At 51.1% G+C, this 21,112-nt stretch overlaps 1 protein-coding gene across 1 annotated transcript in view; it reads right to left on the bottom strand.

Annotated features, from left to right (window-relative positions):
- LOC147677700 (uncharacterized) overlaps positions 1-21,112 on the bottom strand; it is a 213,983-nt gene that overhangs the window by 113,748 nt on the left and 79,123 nt on the right. The window lies entirely within an intron of this gene.

Here is a 21,112-nt window from a genome sequence, read left to right as displayed (position 1 = left end):
AGTGTTTCGTGCAGGTGTGTGGTGTAGACCATGTTGCTGCCTTGCATATGTCCTCTAGGGGTATGTTTCCTAAGAAAGCCAAAGAGGCTCCTAGTTTGCGAGTGGAGTGCGCTCTAGGAGGAACTGTTAATGTACGTTTAGCTTTAATATAGCATATTTGTTTACACTTTACAATCCACCTTGCAATCCTACCTTTTGAGATGGGGTTGCCTTTGTGTGGAGGAGAGAAAGATACAAACAGATGTTTTGTCTTTCAAGAGGATTTAGTTCTATCTATATAGTATAAAAGAGCCCTTTTAACATCTAATGTGTGTAAAGACCTTTCTGCTACAGAGTCTGGGTTTTGGAAAAACACAGGCAACTCTACGGATTGACTTAGATGAAAAGGAGTGATGACCTTTGGAAGAAATTTTGGATTAGATCTAAGAACCACTTTGTTAGGATGTATTTGAAAAAATGGTTCTTGTATAGTGAAAGCTTGGATCTCTCTTACTCTTCTGAGAGAGGTAATGGCAGCAAGGAAAGCCGTTTTCCATGTTAGGAATTGCAGTTCACATTTATGTAGAGGCTCGAAAGGGGGCCCCATGAGTCTTGTAAGGACAAGATTCAGGTTCCACACAGGAGAAGGTGGCAATCTGGGTGGGATTATTCTTTTTAATCCTTCCATGAATGCTTTGATTGCAGGTACACTGAATAGAGACAGATGTTGCCTGTTTTGTAAATAGGCAGCAATTGCTGCAAGGTGCAGGCGTGTGGAAGAATATGCCAAATTAGACCTTTGTAGATGTAAAAGGTAACAAATGATATTTTGGATGGAAGCATCCAGGGGATCAATGTGATTATTTTTGCAATATATTGCGAATCTTTTCCATTTAGCGGCATAACACGCTCTGGTAGTGGGTTTCCTAGCCTCTTTAATGATGTTCATACATTCAGGTGGTAGGTTTAGATAACCAAACTCTAAGACCTCAGGAGCCAGATCGCCAAATTCAGTTGGTTTGGGTCTGGGTGTCTAATTTCTCCATGGTTCTGTGTTAACAGGGAGGGTGTGAGCTGTAACTTTTGATGTGAAACTAGAGAGAGATCTAGTAGTTTGGTGAACCACGGTTGGCGTGCCAATGTGGAAGCTACCAGGATCAATGTGAGAGACTGTTGTCTGAGCTTGCGCACTACTAATGGAATGAGTGGGAGAGGCGGAAAAGTGTACGCAAATCTGCCTGACCAGTTCATCCATATCGCATTGCCTTCGGACAGTGGGTATGGAAACCTGGCGGCGAAGGCTGGGCATTTTGCATTATCGTGTGTGGCAAACAGATCTATGTGTGGGTGCCCCCACCTTTGGAAGAAGGGCTGAAGAACTTGTGGATGTAGTTCCCATTTGTGAATCTGTTGTGACTGCCGACTTAACGGATCTATCTGATTGTGAACTCCTGGAAGGTGTTCCGCTACCAGATAAATGTTTTATGGAATGGCCCATCTCCAAATGTTCTGTGCAAGTTGGGACAGTTGCATAGAGTGTCCCCCCCCCTGTTTTTGTATATAGTACATGGCTGTCATATTGTCCGCCCGGATTAGGACAGCTTTGTTTTGTACTTGAAGTTGAAAAGTCTTGAGTGCTAAGAATATTGCTAGCAGCTCTAGATGGTTGATTTGGAACAGTTTTTGTTGATTGGTCCATTGGCCCTGAGTTGTGTGATGTAAGAGATGGGCTACCCATCCTGTGAGGGATGCGTCTGTTGTGAGCACTACTTGTGAAACAGGCTCGAGGAACGGCCGCCCCTTTGTCAAGTTTTTGGTGTTCCACCACTGCAGAGAGCAATGTGTGCGTCTGTCTGCCAACACCAGGTCTGTTAGTTGACCTTGAGCTTGGTTCCACTGTTGTGCTAAGCATTCCTGTAATGGGCGCATTTGCAAACTTGCGTGTGGTACTATGAAGATTCAAGATGCCATCATGCCTATTAGCCTCATGAACACCCTGGCTTGCGGAGACTGCTGGTGTTGAAAAGTGGTGACTAAGGCTTGAATGCTTTGTATCCTGGCTGGACTGGGATACGCTATGGCTTTAGACGTGTTTAGTGTAGCTCCTAGATACTGATGTACATGCAAAGGCTGCAGGTGCAACTTGGTGTAGTTTATTGTAAACCCTAAGGCGTGCAATGTTTGAATTGTCTGATGTGTGTGTTGGACACACTGATTGAATGACTTGGCTTTTATGAGCCAGTCGTCCAGATAAGGGAAGACATGTATTTGTTGTCTTCTGAGATGTGCGGCTACCACTGCTAGGCACTTTGTGAATACTCTTGGTGCTGTTGTCACTTCGAATGGGAGGACTTTGAACTGATAGTGTTGTCCTTCCAGTACAAACCTTAGATACCTTCTGTGGACAGGATGTATGGGGATTTAGAAGTAGGCGTCCTTTAGATCTAGTGTTGTAAGGAAATCGCTTTGTTGCAGCAGTGGAAGCACTTGTTGTAGAGTGATCATATGAAAATGATCTCATTGTATGTAATGGTTGAGGGGCCTGAGGTCGAGAATTGGCCTTAGTGATCCGTCCTTTTTGGGATTTAGAAAGTACAGCGAGTAAACCCCTGTTCCTTGTTCTTCTAAAGGAACTATTTGAATAGCATCTTTTTGTAAAAGTGATAGAACCTCCTGTTGAAGCAGAGTCAGATGGTCTGTAGACATTGGACGCTGCCTGGGAGGTATGGTTGGAGGGGTTGCTGTAAGTTCTAGGCAGTAGCCATGTTGGATAATCTGTCTTACTCACTTGTCTGTTGTAATGGAGTTCCAGACAGGCAGGAACTGTGTTAATCTGCCTCCTACAGGAGTGGAATGCTGTGGGGGGAGCAGAGGGAAGTCACTGTTTTTTGGCGGAAGAGGATCGGTTGTTATTGTTACCACAACCTCTTCCTTTGTTATTATTGCCTCTGTATCCTCCTCTAAAGTATCCCTTGTTAGAGGATGTTTGGGATTTGAAAGATGTTGTAGTGTCTGCTCCAGTTTGTTTGGAGCCTCCTCTGTAAAAGGAGCGACGAAAGGAGCTTCTAGCTGGTGTGGACTGTAAAGCCCCCATAGACTTTGCGGTGTCAGTATCTTTCATCATTTTTTCAGTGTAGTGTCTACTTCTGGGCCAAATAACTGGTTCTGATTAAATGGTTGGTTTAAAATGGTGGTTTGCACTTCTTGTTTAAACCCTGAAATGCGTAACCATGCACGTCTCCTGAGTATGACACTGGTATTTACAGCTCTAGATGCTGTGTCTGCGACATCTAGCGCGCATTTTATTGAGGCATTGGATATTAACTTGATTTCTTGTATAAGGTCATTTGCTTGATCTTTGTACTGATCTGGTAGGTGTTCAAATAGTTTTTCTAATTGGTCATAAAGAGCCCTATCGTAACGAGAGAGGAGGGCTTGTGTATTTGCTATAGGCCAAATGTTTGTAGCTTGTGCATCTATTCTTTTGCCTGACACGTCAATTACTTTTGATTCTTTGTCAGGTGCGGGTGCTTCGCCAGAAGTTTGAGAGTTTGCCCTCTTTCTAGCATTGGCCACAACTAATGAGTCTAGTGGCAGATGTCCTTTAATGTAGACTGGATCTGTGGGTGCTGGTCTATATTTTTTCTCGATTCTAGGGTTTAATATTCTAGTGCGTACAGGGTCTTTAAATACCTCTGGAGCGTGTTTTATAACCCTATTGATCATGGGAAGAATTTAGGCAGACCGCTGAGACTGCTCAAAGGTATCTAGGAGAAAATCCTCCTCTATGTCATCGGAATGCATAGGGACTCCATGGTAAACAGCAGCCCTGTTTAACAGATGACCAAAACCAATAGTATCTTATTGGAAGGCGGTGACCCCAGGGGTCTAGAGGACTCTCCTAACCGCCTGGAACCTCCTCTCCCACAATTACTGCCGAGTCTTATCGAGGGGGAGTCCCCGTCGGGGAGGACTGATCGTACACACTGTCGACACACCACACTTATGAACGGACACCACACCGTGATTCTTTATCAAGACAGATTTTATCAAGATTAAAAGTAGGGAGTAAAACACAGCGATCGAGGGATCGCGAAAGTCTCGTAACGAGGGATCGGGGAAGCGGGACAGTCTTAGGATGCCAGCTGGCACGCCACGCACCCTGCGCACAGTTCTCAATCCTCAAACTGGGGGGTACGGGGGCTGGCGATGGGACTTGCTGTCCTACTCACTTCTGGTTCAAGATGATCGTGAGGGTAGCGTCGATGGTCCAGCCGGACCAGAGAGTTCGTCAAGCCGCGACGAGGTCAGCAGGGCTTGGTCAGGAGTACTCCGTCGTACTCGTAAGCAGATGGAGCCGCGACAGCGTCAGCAGTGCTCCGATGGTTCAGGTCTCGTGTTCCGAGAGGGGGCCGCGACAGCGTCAGCAGGGCCCCGATGGTTCAGATTTCTTGTCCTTCGGGAGGGGGCCGCGACAGCGTCAGCAGGGCGCCGATGGTTCCGTTCCGTAGGTTCGAGGATGAGCCGCGACGACGTCAGCAGGGCTCAGTGGGTCAGAGTCTGTTCTCCTCAAAGTCAGCCGCGATCAGATCAGCAGGGCTTTCTTGTCCAAGATACAACTGCCGACTAGATGGAAGGCAGGCTGTCTTATAGTACTGGAACTCTTTGATGTCCGGACCCTCAGAGGCAGGAGGCCGGAGGTCCGAGGGCCAGGCGCCCGTTTGTCTGGGCGGTTGGTTCTTTGATGCTTTGGACCATGCGTCCAGGGAATCCCAGATGCCCATCGAGGCCTGGAGCCAGCTCACTAGGAGGCCCAAGGTGCGATCGAAACCAGCCCCCAGGGATAGTTCAGAGGTGTGAGGGAAACCAGTTCCTCGGAAGGGGGCCGGAGGTGCGATGGAGGTCTTGGTTTCGGGTACTTGGGGAGTCGTTCACCCCCCGGGCGGATCTGGGCGCGCCAGACACGCATGCTTAGCTGTAGCCAGGAGTTGCCAGGGGCTGCCGAAAGGAAAGAAGGCGGCCGGCCGGCCTGGGTGGCCAAACATGGAGTCTGATGGTCACGTGCACGGGTGCAGGCACGCGGTCTGGGGATCGTCTCAGGTCCGGGGTAGGAGTGTCATGTACAGTTCTGGGTGGACGGGAGTCAATTCCACCCGTAGATCTGGAGCTGCGGAGATCAGCGAGGACCACGCCACGAGGCCGGGTCCAACATGCGTCCCCTCCAGCTGAAAGACAAGGAGAACTACCCATCCTCTTGGGGGTTCTCTTCGCTGAGGCGGAAGAAGCGGGACAGGCCGTCGGCGTTGGCGTGGTCGGAACCAGGCCTGTGTTCCACAGTAAAATCCATCCCTTGGAGGGAGATGGACCTGCGAAGCAGTTTAGGGTTCTCTCCTCTCATCTGCATGAGCCACCGCAGAGGACGGTGGTCGGTCTGGACTCGGAAGTGGGTGCCGAACAGGTAGGGTCTCAGTTTCTTCAAGGCCCAGACTACTGCGAAGGCCTCTCGCTCGATGGTGCTCCATCTCTGCTCCCGGGGTAGTAGCCTCCGGCTGATAAAGGCTACCGGATGATCAATCCCCTGGTCGTCTACTTGGGAGAGCACGGCTCCGATGCCATGTTCGGAGGCGTCGGTCTGGACTACGAACTCTCTGGAGTAGTCAGGGGCCTGTAGTACTGGAGCGGTGCACATGGCCTGTTTCAATTCCTCAAAGGCCTTCTGACAGGCGGGGGTCCAACTAACCTTCTTGGGGTTGGCCTTGGCTGTCAATTCGGTAAGGGGGCCTACAATACTCCCGTACCCTTTGATGAATCTACGGTAGTACCCTGTGAGCCCTAGGAAGGCCCGCACCTCGGTCTGGGTCGTGGGGGTCTCCCAGGCAGTGATAGCGTCTATTTTGGGTTGGAGGGGGGCTACGAGTCCGCTTCCGACCTGGTGCCCTAGGTATACCACTGAGCTTTGTCCAATTTGGCACTTACTAGCCTTAATGGTGAGCCCGGCTCGACGCAGGGCGTCCAACACCTCCCAGAGGTGGTGCAGGTGCTCTGCCCAGTGAGCACTGAACACCGCAATGTCGTCGAGATACGCTGCGCTGAAACCTTCCAACCCGGCCAGGACCTGATTGACCAGTCGCTGGAAGGTGGCCGGGGCGTTTTTCATGCCGAAGGGCATGACTCGGAAGTGGAAATGGCCATCCGGAGTGGAGAAAGCAGACCTCTCTTGGGCCCTCTCCGTGAGGCCGATCTGCCAGTAGCCACTGGTGAGATCGAAGGTACTGAGGTACTGAGCCGACCCTAGGCGGTCAATCAGTTCGTCGGCTCGGGGGATGGGGTGTGCGTCGGTTCGGGTGACTTTGTTGAGTCCGCGGTAGTCGACGCAGAACCTCAGCTCAGGAACGGTGCCGGGGGCGGCCGCCTTCGGAACCAGGACCACGGGGCTAGCCCATGGGCTGTCGGAGGCTTCCACCACTCCTAGGTCTAACATTTTGTCGACCTCAGCCTTGATGCAGGCTCGGACTCGGTCTGGGACTCGGTAGGCTCTGTGCCGTACCGGAGGGCTGTCTCCGGTGTCCACGTCGTGGACGCACCAGCTGGTGAGGCCGGGGGTGAGGGAGAAGAGGTCTGAGAATTGTCCCAGCAAGTGGCAACATTCTTCACGCTGCAAGGGGGTGAGGGAGGAGGAGAGACTCACTCCCTGTACGGAGCCATCTTGATCCTTTGCACACAGGAGATCTGGTAGAGGGTCTGTTTCCTCTTCCTCTCCGTCGTCGGTGGCAAGGAGTAACCCCAACTCAGACCGCACAAAATGGGGTTTGAGCCGGTTCACGTGTAACACTTTCAGGGCATTCCGGACTGATTTCGTATCAACGAGGTAGGTGACCTGGCTCTTGCGCTCTATCACCTCGAAGGGTCCAGTCCACTTGTCCTGCAAGGCACAAGGTTCCACTGGGGACATGACCCAAACCTGTTGGCCTGGTTGAAACTCGACCAGAGTGGCATTCTGGTCATACCAGTGTTTCATCTCCTCTTGGCTGGCCTCCAGGTTGGCCTCGGCCAGTTCGCGAAACTTCCGCGTCTGGTTTCGGAGGGCCAGGACGTAGGAGAACACATCGGGGGGTGTGCTCGGGGGGGCTGTCTCCCAGCCTTCCTTGACCAGGCTAAGGGGACCCCAGACGGGGTGCCCATAGAGCAGCTCGAAAGGGCTGAACCCCAAGGATTTCTGGGGTACCTCTCGGTAGGCGAACAGGAGGCAGGGTTTTCGGACGTCCCACTTGCGTCGCAAGGGCTCCTCGAGACCCATGATCATCCCCTTCAGGGTGCGGTTGAACCGCTCAACCAGGCCGTTACCCTGGGGATGGTATGGGGTGGTGAACCTGTACGACACCCCACACTGTTGCCAAAGGGACTTCATGTACCGGGAGATAAAGTTGGTGCCTCGGTCGCTTACCACTTCCCGGGGGAATCCCACCCGGGAGAAGATCCCCATGAGGGCCCGGCCCACGACTGGGGCCGTCACGGTCCGGAGGGGGATGGCTTCGGGGTATCGGTGGCGTGATCGACCAGAACCAGAATGAACCGGTGGCCTAAGGAGGTCCAGGGGTCCAGAGATCCGACTATGTCGATCCCCACCCTCTCAAAGGGGGTACTGACAAAGGGAAAGGGCTGGAGGGGAGCCTATGTCACTAGTTGTTGGAAGGTCTTATCTTGGCCCAGATGTCCCGCCAGGGGTACGTCGTGGGCCAGGTTGAGGAGGAGTCCGCGGAAACGTAGGGGTACCACGAGCATGCGGGCTGACCCTAGTTCAGCGGTCTTCTGTTCACTGTATAGTAGGCCGTTTTCCCAGTACAGGTAATGGGAGCCGGACTGGTCTCCAGCGGCCTGGGCTGCGGCCTGTCGCCGGAGCCCCTCTAGGGCAGGGCAGGAGGTCTGCTCTTGGCAGAACTCCTCTCGGGACGGTCCTCCCTCTTGGCGCCACTGGGCCAACTCGGGGAGATCTGCTAGGGTTGGGACTGGTTCGACAGCGGGTCCAAGGGGACCTTCGTCGGATGCATTTTCTTCGATGGGGGGGCTGGTCGAGGACCGTGGGGGGCTCGTCACCCTCGGGGACCTCAGGGGTGGAACTGGGGAGCTCGGGCTCTTCGTTCCCGGGGTTGGAAAATCTGGCGGTCATGGCTCAGGTGCTCACACAGGCCCATTGGGGCAGTCCTAGCATGGCTAAATGGGTCCTTCTCTCTACCTCTTTCCACGGGGAACTCTCTAAGTCATGCCTCAGGAGGCAGTCTACAGGCATGTCCGTGCGGACCGCTACCCGTAGATCGCCCGAGACCCCCTCCCACTCAAACGGAACCTGGGCTATTCTGCAGGTGCGGACTTAATTATCGGCTGCTATCACCCTACAGGAGGTGTGGGGGATGATCATGGACTCAGGAACTAGCGTGTACCTAACAGACGTGATGCTGGCTCCGGTGTCTCGAAGGGCTCCTATGCTGCGCCCGTTAACCTTTACTGTTTGGCGGTACTTTTCTGTGTTGTCGGGCAGGTAATCTCCCCAGGGGTCCTGCACTCAGGGCGGCTCTCGTCGCGGGAGGAGAGCGCGGAGTCTGATTTCTGGGGGGGCTACGCTGAGGCCCTTACTGGGAACTTTGCTGCTTGCCCCGACCTCCCCCACCTCGCTGGCGGGAAGATCCTTGGTCGTTCCGTGGGGGGTCTCCCCCGGGCCCCTTCTGGACTCGGGTGGCCACCCATCGATCGGCTTCCACAGCCAGTTTCCGTGGGTTGGCGAGCTTGCTGTCCAGGAGATGCTGTCTTAGTTCCACAAAGCAATTGGCGGACAGGTGCTCGTAAGCCACTAGGTCGACTAGGCCCTCGAAGGTGGTCACATTGCTGCCCTTGATCCACCCATCTAGGGCCCGGGTGTAGTAGTTCACATAGTCCACCCATGTGGTGCCAGGAATCTTCTTGCACTCCCTAAACCGCTGGTGATACATTTCTGGCGTTAGGCCGTAGCGGAATAAGAGAGCGTCTTTCATGTGTGGGTAGGCGTTCATGTGTGCCGTCGGTAGGTCCAGCAGGGTGTCTCTACCCTCGCTGAGGAAGCGGCTCCATAGGCCGGCCCCCCAGTCCTTCTCCGGGACCCGGTGAGCGGACATGGCCATCTCGTATGCTTTGAACCACTGCTGGATGTCGTCTCCTTTGTAAAATTCCTTTACAACGTCCTTGGGGATATGCACCTTCGTTTCTTTGGGGACCACCTGCTCCCCAAGGCCCGGTGATCCGGTTGCTTCTTTTCTGGCTTTCAATTCGAGTTCTTTGAGGCTGCGCTCGTGCTCGAGCTGAAGTTTCCGTCCTTCATGCTCCCTCTGGAGCTTCTTCTCCTCTAGCTCTCCCTGGAGCCACAACTGCTCCACCGCCAACTTTTTTTCTGCGAGTTTGAGTTCACCCTCTAATTTGAGGCGTGCCAGTTCGAGCTCATGGCTTCGGTCACGTTCTCGATCGGCCATCTCCTCCGATGACCGCTCTCTCCCGGTTGCTGGGCTCCGGGTCGGTTGCTGGATTCTCTCACCGGTCGGTGTACCGGGTTCGGTCTGTGGCCTCCCTCCCTTGTCTTCGATCGGGGGAAGAGATGCTCCGGACTCTACCCAAGCAGTCAGCGCTTTCTGGAAATCTTCCTTAGTACTTAGTCCGGTACTCGGGATACTCAGTTCTTTGCAGAACTGCTTCAGCTCTCTATGTGTGTAATCTTCCAGGAGGTCCTTGTCGAAGGTTGTCTTTACACCAGATTCTGTAGTCGACATTGTTGCTCTTTTCTTGTGCGTTTGCTGCGTGTAGGTTCAGGTAGTGTGTCAGTGGTACGATCTTCAGACGTAGGTTCGTATCGCGTCGCTGCCACCAATGTTGGAAGGCGGTGACCCCAGGGGTCAAGAGGACTCTCCTAACCGCCTGGAACCTCCTCTCCCACAATTACTGCCGAGTCTTATTGAGGGGGAGTCCCCGCCGGGGAGGACTGATCGTACACACTGTCGACACACCACACTTATGAACGGACACTACACCGTGATTCTTTATCAAGAAAGATTTTATCAAGATTAAAAGTAGGGAGTAAAACACAGCGATCGAGGGATCGCGAAAGTCTCGTAACGAGGGATCGGGGAAGCGGGACAGTCTTAGGATGCCAGCTGGCATGCCACGCACCCTGCGCACAGTTCTCAATCCTCGAACTGGGGGGTACGGGGGCTGGCGATGGGACTTGCTGTCCTACTCACTTCTGGTTCAAGATGATCGTGAGGGTAGCGTCGATGGTCCAGCCGGACCAGAGAGTTCGTCAAGCCGCGACGAGGTCAGCAGGGCTTGGTCAGGAGTACTCCGTCGTACTCGTAAGCAGATGGAGCCGCGACAGCATCAGCAGGGCTCCGATGGTTCAGGTCTCGTGTTCCGAGAGGGGGCCGCGACAGCGTCAGCAGGGCCCCGATGGTTCAGATTTCTTGTCCTTCGGGAGGGGGCCGCGACAGCGTCAGCAGGGCCCCGATGGTTCCGTTCCGTAGGTTCGAGGATGAGCCGCGATGACGTCAGCAGGGCTCAGTGGGTCAGAGTCTGTTCTCCTCAAAGTCAGCCGCGATCAGATCAGCAGGGCTTTCTTGTCCAAGATACAACTGCCGACTAGATGGAAGGCAGGCTGTCTTAAAGTACTGGAGCTCTTTGATGTCCGGACCCTCAGAGGCAGGAAGCCGGAGGTCCGAGGGCCAGGCGCCCGATTGTCTGGGCGGTTGGTTCTTTGATGCTTTGGACCATGCGTCCAGGGAATCCCAGACGCCCATCGAGGCCTGGAGCCAGCTCACTAGGAGGCCCAAGGTGCGATCGAAACCAGCCCCCAGGGATAGTTCAGAGGTGTGAGGGAAACCAGTTCCTCGGAAGGGGGCCGGAGGTGCGATGGAGGTCTTGGTTTCGGGTACTTGGGGAGTCGTTCACCCCCCGGGCGGATCTGGGCGCGCCGGACGCGCATGCTTAGCTGTTGCCAGGAGTGGCCAGGGGCTGCCGAAAGGAAAGAAGGCGGCCGGCCGGCCGGCCGGCCGGGGTGGCCAAACATGGAGTCTGATGGTCACGTGCACGGGTGCAGGCACGCGGTCTGGGGATCGTCTCAGGTCCGGGGTAGGAGTGTCATGTACAGTTCTGGGTGGACGGGAATCAGTTCCACCCGTAGATCTGGAGCTGCGGAGATCAGCGAGGACCACGCCACGAGGCCGGGTCCAACATATCTTCTGGAAGGGAAGGTTTTGATGGGTATGACTGCGGTTCGGGAATGTCAGGCACATTTTGTGGGTTTGTAAAGTCCCATATAGGCACATTTTTTGGGTTTGAAAAGTCCCATACACCCTCATCTACATGGTATGAATCAGGTTCTTGCATGTCCTCCCCTCCACCCAAATTGTATTCATCATCATTCTGCTGTGGGGAATGTGATGATAATGGAGAATGTACAGGAGAGAGTTGAGGTGATATGTGAGGAGGAACCGGAGAAGAAGAAAAGGAAGGTATAGGAGAGGATCGGTGCATAGGAGATGTTGCACAGTCCTTCTTTTTGGCAGGAACCACAGGTGTGGGTGATGCATCTGCTGGTCTCTTGTTGTGAGGTGTAGCACCTACATGACCTGTCCTTGGGTCTATGTAATCTTCTTTTGTCAAGGATCTGGTCTAAAAAGTTCTTCCTCCTCTACAACCTTCTTGGGCGTCATTTTTTTTCGGTTCCAGAGGAGGTTGTTGTGTGTCTTTAGCCTTGGAAGGTGTTATAACGTTCTGTGGCATAGTTTTCGGTGCCGAAGGTGTCATTTTCGGCTTTGTAGGCATGTTCAAGAATTTGGGCACCTCGGAATCAGGCTTTGACTTCTTTGGCGTCGAAGATGTAGAAGTGGACGGCTTCGCAGCCGGTGCTTCTTTCGGTTTCGGTACCGGTAAGTCTTTTTATGTTTCTGTGTCAATACTGTTTTAGGCTTCGGTGCCGACGGGTCTTTTGGCTTCGGTACCGAAGGGTCTTTTGGCTTCGGTGTCGAAGGGTCTTTTGGCTTCGGTGTCGAAGGGTCTTTTGGCTTCGGTGCCTAGGAATCTTATTTTTCGGTGCCGATGGAAGAGGCTTGCTCAGTGTTGAGGCACTAGAAGGCTTAGTTGTTTTCTTCGGAATCGGGCTGGAAAGCAGGGCTTTCGAAGCAGGTATTCGGTCTCGACTGGGCCCTTTGGGCAGAGTGCTGACCTTTGCCTTCAGTTTGGGCAGAATATGTGGAGGTCGACTCGTCGTGTTCCGGCGATAGACAGAGGTTGCAGACCTTGTGGTGGTCGCTATGTAGAAACTTTGCTTGACATACCGGGCATCTCTTGAACGGAGTTCTTTCCATGTGGTGTAGGCAGCACGGCGTCGTAGGACCAACGGCCCGCGTCGATGACCGGAATGGAACTGATGGCGTCGAAAAGTATTGTAGTCGATGTAGAAGGTAGTTTTTGAAGTTTGAGGAATTTCTGCGCTTCGAAGTTGCTGAGAAGTGTTTTTCTAGCCGGAGCGGAGAAACTTTCTTCCGAACCCAGTGGCGGAAAAAAACAATTTAAGGATGGAGCCGATGCCCATGCGCAGTATTGTCCAAGGGAGGAGTCACCTATCTCGTGACTACAAAGACTTCTTCCAAGAAGACAACAACCTGCAATCATCCGAGCCCAACACCAGGTGGCGATCTAATACATAGTGTACAATCTGCAGCTCATATGCCTCGAACAGATAAATATAAGTCTTGACAAACCACAGAAGGTAAAAAAAATACTTCAGATGCTAACTTCAGAATTTAAAGAGGGTTGTGGAGTTGTCAACACTTAGGAAAATCAACAAAATACAACTTAGAAAAATATATAAGTTTGACTATGTAACCTTGCAAATATCAGGGACCAACCCTCATGTATTCTTTAAAAACACTACTCCTTAGTCCCAAACATCTACAGCTCCCCTTTGAGAACAAAAACAGCCCATGAATTGAGAAATGGTTCAATAACAGGGTCTAGAAACGTGAAGGTATGTTAGAGTGTAGAACATTAATAACTATGTAAATTTCTAGATTTTCTTTGCCTCGTGTGTCAGGGATACTTCTCATGACTATATTGTCACAGCTAATTACCAGGTAGAAAAAAGCCTTAGGAATATAGAGAACCCATTATCAAACAACTGGTTTCAAGCAAATTGGGGGCATACACCTTCGTTAACTAAACTTGGGCTCGTTGACTGACCCAGGAGAGATTAGGGCAAATAGGCATTGATCATGATGGGTCAGATAATCACATTTCGAATTACAGCTTCTGTTTGTGCCCAAAACAGGCTCATAATCTGGCTATTATTCATCGGTGTTTGCAGCCACAATTTAGGCAGCCAAATTCAACCAAAAAATACAGGTGCAGTATGAATGAAATTATATTTTGAGTGAATCATGCTCAACTGGCTTTTGATTTTCTTGTGGTACATTGTTGTTAGGGGGTTCCTCAACTCTCTCACTACCCCATTTAACGATGTTCCAGAACACTCTGGAATCCTTTCTGTCACTAGCTTTTTTCAGTTTACACCAATGTTGCTCATCCCAGGCTCTCTTGGCTTTAGCTATGCAGGCTTTGTAACCCTTTCTGGCTAGGCGGATGTTATCAAGCTCCCTCTTCTTAATGGCATGACCAAGAGCAAGTTGTGCCGCCCTACATTCGGCATTATACCATTTTGCATCTTTACAAACTCTTGCCCCATTACGCTTTGCAGGTTTCAAAAAGTGTTTTTTGATCTTGCCAAAGAGGGTATCATGGATGTTAACCACATCCCCCAAACCAGAGGAAGAAAAGCTAATCGATTCCATAGCTAATAAAGCTTTGTCAGTTTCATGGTTAATGTTGTCGATGGCCTGTTGGTTGGTCACTACGCTAGCCCATCTGAGCCTGCGCATGTTATTTTTTGGAATGATCAAAGGTGGAACAAGAGCAATCTGGCAAGTTAAATTAGTCCCAGCGGGCCACCATTTATGCTCCACACATAGGGGATTGTGGTCACTCTCGGGTCTCACGACAACCTCCATGTCACAGACAGATGGCATAGCATCATGCTACAGATTACATAGTCTATTCTGCTTTTATGTCTCCCGTTGTCAAAAGTCATACAGCCTTTTTTATCCAGTGCTGTTCTACCATTCAAAGCTCTCAGACCTTTTTCGAGACACATGGCATTCAGATCTATTATGTCTTCAGTCCAGCGTGTGACTGGCTTCAGTTCTAGCTCTGGAATACCCCAATGGGAGTCCTCTTCTGCTCCAGGGAAAGCCTCATGCGTGACCAGAGGCTCAAAAGTCCGATTAAGGTCACTTGCTATAACAATATTGTTGTCATGGGAATGTGTATCAAGAAAGTTACCCAAGGCAATTAAAACTTCAGATCGACCACCTTTAGCACTTCTGGCATATATATTATAGATATCGAGTGACCCTGAAGTATCATTAGTAATCCTAATCAGCTGGATATCACTATGGCTAGTCCCTATACTTCTGATTGTAAGTTTAAGGGATTGTCGGACCCAAATTGTGAGGCCCCCCATTGGTCTCCCTTTTGGACCCTTTATTGCTGGCACAGAAGAATTTAAATATCCCAGCACAAAAACAGGTTCACATGCCCACGTCTCCTGGAATATGCATACATCGTATAAACTAACAAAACCAAGCCAGTCCCCACAATCTAATTTAGAACACAGCCCGGCTAGATTCCAAGAAATTAAGTTCCTCGCCCCAGTCGAAGAGCCAGCTTGCGCTTCAGGAGTAAAGTTCGGGATACTAGGCTCACCTGCTACTATCACTGCAGGACTTATCTGGGCTACGTTGCTTATGGCATCACTATTACCTGCCCCCTGCAAGCCATCTACAAACTTACAGCATAGAGAGGGTAAGGCCATGGCCCTTTGAGAATACTTCTGGCCGAACAAGGCCCCAGGCCTACTCGCCGTCTTATTTCTGTAACAGTTGCCATTCTGGGCAGTCAAGCTGCATAAACTCTGATCAGTTGGAGCTGGTACTGCGAATATTTTCCCCCCAGGAAGTCAATCACATTCATTCAAATTAGAGAGAGCTGAGAACCTATTCTCCAGATTTAATCCCCACTCAGTGGATTGGGCAGCCCTCCTCCCCTTGGTTGAAACCACATTCCACTTTGTTCTTAGTGTACACCGGTTAGGACCTCTCCCACTCCGATAGTAAAAAAAGTCTAAGGTCAGTGGGATATTGTCAGTGGATCTTCGCTGTGGCGGTAGAAGGTTGGGCAGTATGTTGGTTAATACATCAGGGTCTGAGAAATTCAGAACAACACAATCACCCCTAAATCTTTTTGGACTACTTCGAATCCACTCCACCCTCCTGGCCATAACCAATTCTTCTGCCAGCTGTTGCTTACCCCAGGGAGTTATCACCATATTATTAGTCAGCCAATGTAGGGCCTTGGACAGCAGGGATGAGGTAGTTTCTTCCTGACCTGGAGCCAATGTGGGGACGTTAGCTAGAACAAGGACTAGAGGAGAAGCCTCAACTATGAGCTCAACCGAGCCTTTCACAGGAACCGTAACCGTGGGTACAACTGGGGGGACAGCTTCCCCTTGCTCTCCATCCGCTGTGGCTACCCGAGGAGTCACCGGTTGGTTGAACAAGGGAAAAACTCCACCACCACCCTCAGAACTAGAGGTTCCCTTCTTCAGCTCAACTCTATTTGCGACTTCGTCAGGCAATTTTTCTACTTCAACTAGAGTTTTATTCAATAGGTCCCCTAATCGGTTAACCTCACTAGTGAGCTTCTCTATCCTGCCTACCAACGGCTTTACAATGCCCTTAATCTTTGTGTCTATCATACCCAATAGCTTCTTAAATTGCTCATTAGTCAAAGACATGCAAACTTCATCAATTGACCCTTCTTCCTCCACCACAACAATATTACTCAGTGGAGAAACAGGCGTTTTCCGGAATATGCATACATCGTATAAACTAACAAAACCAAGCCAGTCCCCACAATCTAATTTAGAACACAGCCCGGCTAGATTCCAAGAAATTAAGTTCCTCGCCCCAGTCGAAGAGCCAGCTTGCGCTTCAGGAGTAAAGTTCAGGATACTAGGCTCACCTGCTACTATCACTGCAGGACTTATCTGGGCTACGTTGCTTATGGCATCACTATTACCTGCCCCCTGCAAGCCATCTACAAACTTACAGCATAGAGAGGGTAAGGCCATGGCCCTTTGAGAATACTTCTGGCCGAACAAGGCCCCAGGCCTACTCGCCGTCTTATTTCTGTAACAGTTGCCATTCTGGGCAGTCAAGCTGCATAAACTCTGATCAGTTGGAGCTGGTACTGCGAATATTTTCCCCCCAGGAAGTCAATCAAATTCATTCAAATTAGAGAGAGCTGAGAACCTATTCTCCAGATTTAATCCCCACTCAGTGGATTGGGCAGCCCTCCTCCCCTTGGTTGAAACCACATTCCACTTTGTTCTTAGTGTACACCGGTTAGGACCCCTCCCACTCCGATAGTAAAAAAAAGTCTAAGGTCAGTGGGATATTGTCAGTGGATCTTCGCTGTGGCGGTAGAAGGTTGGGCAGTATGTTGGTTAATACATCAGGGTCTGAGAAATTCAGAACAACACAATCACCCCTAAATCTTTTTGGACTACTTCCAATCCACTCCACCCTCCTGGCCATAACCAATTCTTCTGCCAGCTGTTGCTTACCCCAGGGAGTTATCACCATATTATTAGTCAGCCAATGTAGGGCCTTGGACAGCAGGGATGAGGTCGTTTCTTCCTGACCTGGAGCCAATGTGGGGACGTTAGCTAGAACAAGGACTAGAGGAGAAGCCTCAACTATGAGCTTAACCGAGCCTTTCACAGGAACCGTAACCGTGGGTACAACTGGGGGGACAGCTTCCCCTTGCTCTCCATCCGCTGTGGCTACCCGAGGAGTCACCGGTTGGTTGAACAAGGGAAAAACTCCACCACCACCCTCAGAACTAGAGGTTCCCTTCTTCAGCTCAACTCTATTTGCAACTTCGTCAGGCAATTTTTCTACTTCAACTAGAGTTTTATTCAATAGGTCCCCTAATCGGTTAACCTCACTAGTGAGCTTCTCTATCCTGCCTACCAACGGCTTTACAATGCCCTTAATCTTTGTGTCTATCATACCCAACAGCTTCTTAAATTGCTCATTAGTCAAAGACATGCAAACTTCATCAATTGACCCTTCTTCCTCCACCACAACAATATTACTCAGTGGAGAAACAGGCGTTTTCCGGCTTGATCGAAGCCCTCCTTGCTTAGGCTGGCCCTTTCTTACGCCTCTGGTGGTACGCGGCGCAGGCACTGGGGTAGGGGCTTTTTCCTCAATTGTGTGTAAACCAACCTCGTCCTCATTATCGCTATCTTCAGCTATGCTGTTAATCTCAACCGAAATTACATTATCAGCAGGGTCAAATATTGCAGCAATACTACTACTGTTGTCTAAATCAGGGAGTTGGGCCAGGTCAGGTGCCGGCAAAATGGATTGAGGGGATTTAGGAGATACACCCAACCCAAGTGAGGATCTCCTCTGACTATTGATTTTAGCAACTACCTGAACTAGGTAGTTGTCCATGGTATTTTTTGCCGGAGATAGCTTTTTACTAGACATAGATCACCAGTTTACAATACCCTCCCAAGTACAATGCGTAGATGCGAGGACAGCGAATAGCACAGACCCTTAAACCGGCTTAGCCACAGTTCCTACAAAGACAATAACAAATAGTGTCCAGGGTTGGCCTCAATCAATGTCAAAGTCTCACCTTGAGAATACGGACAGAGTAACTGGCCCAGTCCAGTCTCTACCTGTCTCGGACTGTCTTAGACTGTCCGCCCTTAGTCCGGGCTTCGTCCGGCGCGTCCCGCGCGCGTCCTCGCAGGACGAGGGACCTGCCGGTGCTTTATGCGCCTCCTGGCGCGCTGGTTACTGGCGTCAATTCCCCCTGGAAGCTGCTGGAATTGTAGTTCGACCGGCGGAGCCAAGCCCGGCCGGTCGATTTCACGAGGGATATGGCGGAGCCAAGCCCGGCCGCTGAACACAAAGGTGAGGAGCCTCAAAGAGTCTGGCAGCAGAGGTTAGCAGAAGAACGGGGAACTCGGCCCCTGCTGGTGCTTTATGCGCCTCCTGGCGCGCTGGTTACTGGCGCCAATTCCCCCCGGAGGCTGCTGGGAATTGTAGTTCGACCGGCGGAGCCAAGCCCGGCCGGTCGATTTCACGAGGGATATGGCAGAGCCAAGCCCGGCCGCTGAACACAAAGGTGAGGAGCCTCAAAGAGTCTGGCAGCAGAGGTTAGCAGAAGAACGGGGAACTCGGCCCCTGCCGGTGCTTTATGCGCCTCCTGGCGCGCTGGCTACTGGCGTCAATTCCCCCTGGAAGCTGCTGGGAATTGTAGTTTGACCGGCGGAGCCAAGCCCGGCTGGTCGATTTCACGAGGGATATGGCGGAGCCAAGCCCGGCCGCTGAACACAAAGGTGAGGAGCCTCAAAGAGTCTGGCAGCAGAGGTTAGCAGTTCCTGGGGTGCAACCCCTAAGCAGGCACAAATTGTGCACCCACTAATTTGCACTTCCTCCCACTTCCCCCAGCTGGGAATGCAAATTAATGGATCCGTCCCCATTGTGGTCAGACCTTTTCCGTGGCGAGTAGCCCAAGTGGCTATTCATGTAGATCCAGAAGGAAATGATGATGTTGTTCAAGATCCTGGGTGCATAGATTAAAAAAGGCCTGATACTTATTTTTTCTTTTCAATATTTCTTAGTCTGATGGTGTTCTAGGAGCAAGTGAGAGAGATGACAATCTTGTCAGCCAGACTGGCAGGGGGGCAGGTCATGGTGGCCTTTGTAAAGATGCAACTGCATAATAGGTTAACAAAGATGGAGGAAAGTCTAGGAAATTTACCCAGAAGGATTACGGAAGCGGAGGCTCGTGTCTCAGCCCTGGAAGATAACATCATCAGCATGTAAAAAGATCTCCAGGTGTTGAATAAAAATAAGAGTCAGATGGAATCAAAGTTACAAGATTTAGAAAATTACGACAGGAGATCCAATCTGCGCCTTGTGGGAATATCGGAGGGCTTGGAAAATGCGGAGATAGTGAAATGGACTGAATCTCTCCTGAAAAAAGTAATACCAGAATTGCAAGGAGACCTCACAATTACGAGAGCCCATAGGGTACCTGCATATAAACCTGCGAATCTTAAATACCCACGAACTATCCTAATAAACTTTTCTGACTACAGAATTAAAGAGCACATTTTAAATGTGGCAATATCAAGGAGATCATTTACCACCAATGAAATCAAAAACTTTAAAATCTTCTCTGACATGTCAGCAGCCTCTGCCCATAGACGTAAGGATTTTGTTAAAATGATTGACTCTTTTAAAGCAAAGGGGGCACAGGCGATGATTGTGCAGCAATCTAAATTAAAAGTCATAGCCAAAGGAATTAATTTATCTTTACAGAAGTAGCGGAAGCCCAAAACCTTTTAGATACTCCCTTATCTATATAAAGGAAAGAACACTTTGTGACTATAAGATTGGGCTGTAAAGGGAGGAGAAAATTCCTTTCCTTTCTCTTTTTTTTTCTTTGAGGGGCGGATGTGAGGTGAATCAGGGGACGCAACAGGATGCAACAAGATGGCATCCAATAAAAAGAGGAAGAGGGAAGGATAGGGTAGTGGGTCATGTTGGGGGTTTCTTTCTTTCAGGGAGGCTGGGATGGGGAGGTGGTGGGGGTGAAGCAGTTAGAAAAAGAGAGTTCATAGACAGAAATATTTCTCCTTTTTAGGTCTCGCTGGTGTTAGCAGCGCATAGCGCTGCTCCAGCAAAAGACCTTTTGTTGTGAGTTTGCCGTGGTTACGCGCATTACCTCGACCATTTGACTGCGAGGACGCGCTTCGGCTGGCGGGCTGACTCGCCTGGGCATTCGCGCTCACACACGCGCTCACACACACACGCGCTTACACACACGCGCTCACACACACGCGCTCGCACACACACGTATGCACACACACACGCGCGCGCACGCACACGCGCCCATACACACACGCGCGCACACACACACGCGCGCACACACACACGTGCACAGACACCTCCCCCACTCACCTGGCTCTTTTGTCGCGACTCCCCTGGTATCTCCGCCGCATCGCCTGGATTGCATAATTCAAACAGCACCCAACAGCCGTGCGCCGAGACCGAGTGGAAGCGGACGCCGCGTCCCCAGCGCACCCCTTGCTTGTAGCAGCCGTCTCTGCTGACCCGGAAACGCTCCAGCTGGCGCCCCACCCCCAGTACCCGGATGTGGGAGGTAGCCATGCGTACGTCATTGTTTTTTTTGTTCTTTGCGGCCCGGCCACGCGGCTAATGCTTGTTTTGCTTTTGTTTGTGTTTATGTACACTGCTCCAAAAAGGCTTGGCTGCGCTGTATCAAACACACCTAAATAAAGAGGGCATGTTTACGAAAAGTATACGAAATCGCAGCAAAGAAACTAGATCTGATCTCACCAGTGTGTTTGTGGCCACAATGACAAGCATGTTGCCCTGCCGGCAGGGTAGGAATGCTGTGCGAGGTACCCACCGAGCTCCAACCAAGCCACCCTGGGCAGGTCGCGCCCCTGGATCGCATCAGCCCCTTGGGATGTCTCTGGGGCCCTGATCCGGTCTGTAATTTTGTAAAGTGCCTGGAAATGCAGGGGGGGGGTGTTGTGAGAGTGAGGCAAGTGCCTCTGATCTGCCGAGCAATGCGTGCTCTGTCTGAGGCAGGCACCGCTCGTTGTCTCTAATCCACACAACTGTTACCTGAGCATCGACACCCCGCAGGTGCCCGCCCGGACACAGATAAATTGTGCACTGAAAAGACCGCGCTCTCTGCAAAGAGCGAGCCCTCTTTCTGTGAGAGACCACAAGGACCGCTGCTCCACAAGTCCCAAGGCAGGCGAGGTTGACTGGGTGGGGTACTGGTCAGTGGTATCAGCCACCGAACTAAAATAATTGTGATTTTTAAACACGGACAACTACCCATAATCACGTCTTAATTTTCTAGAATGTCCCAAAAAACCTTT

Source organism: Lissotriton vulgaris, chromosome 12 (assembly GCF_964263255.1).
Source record: "Lissotriton vulgaris chromosome 12, aLisVul1.2, whole genome shotgun sequence".
Lineage (NCBI taxonomy): Eukaryota > Metazoa > Chordata > Amphibia > Caudata > Salamandridae > Lissotriton > Lissotriton vulgaris.
This window is presented reverse-complemented; position numbering and strand designations above follow the sequence as displayed.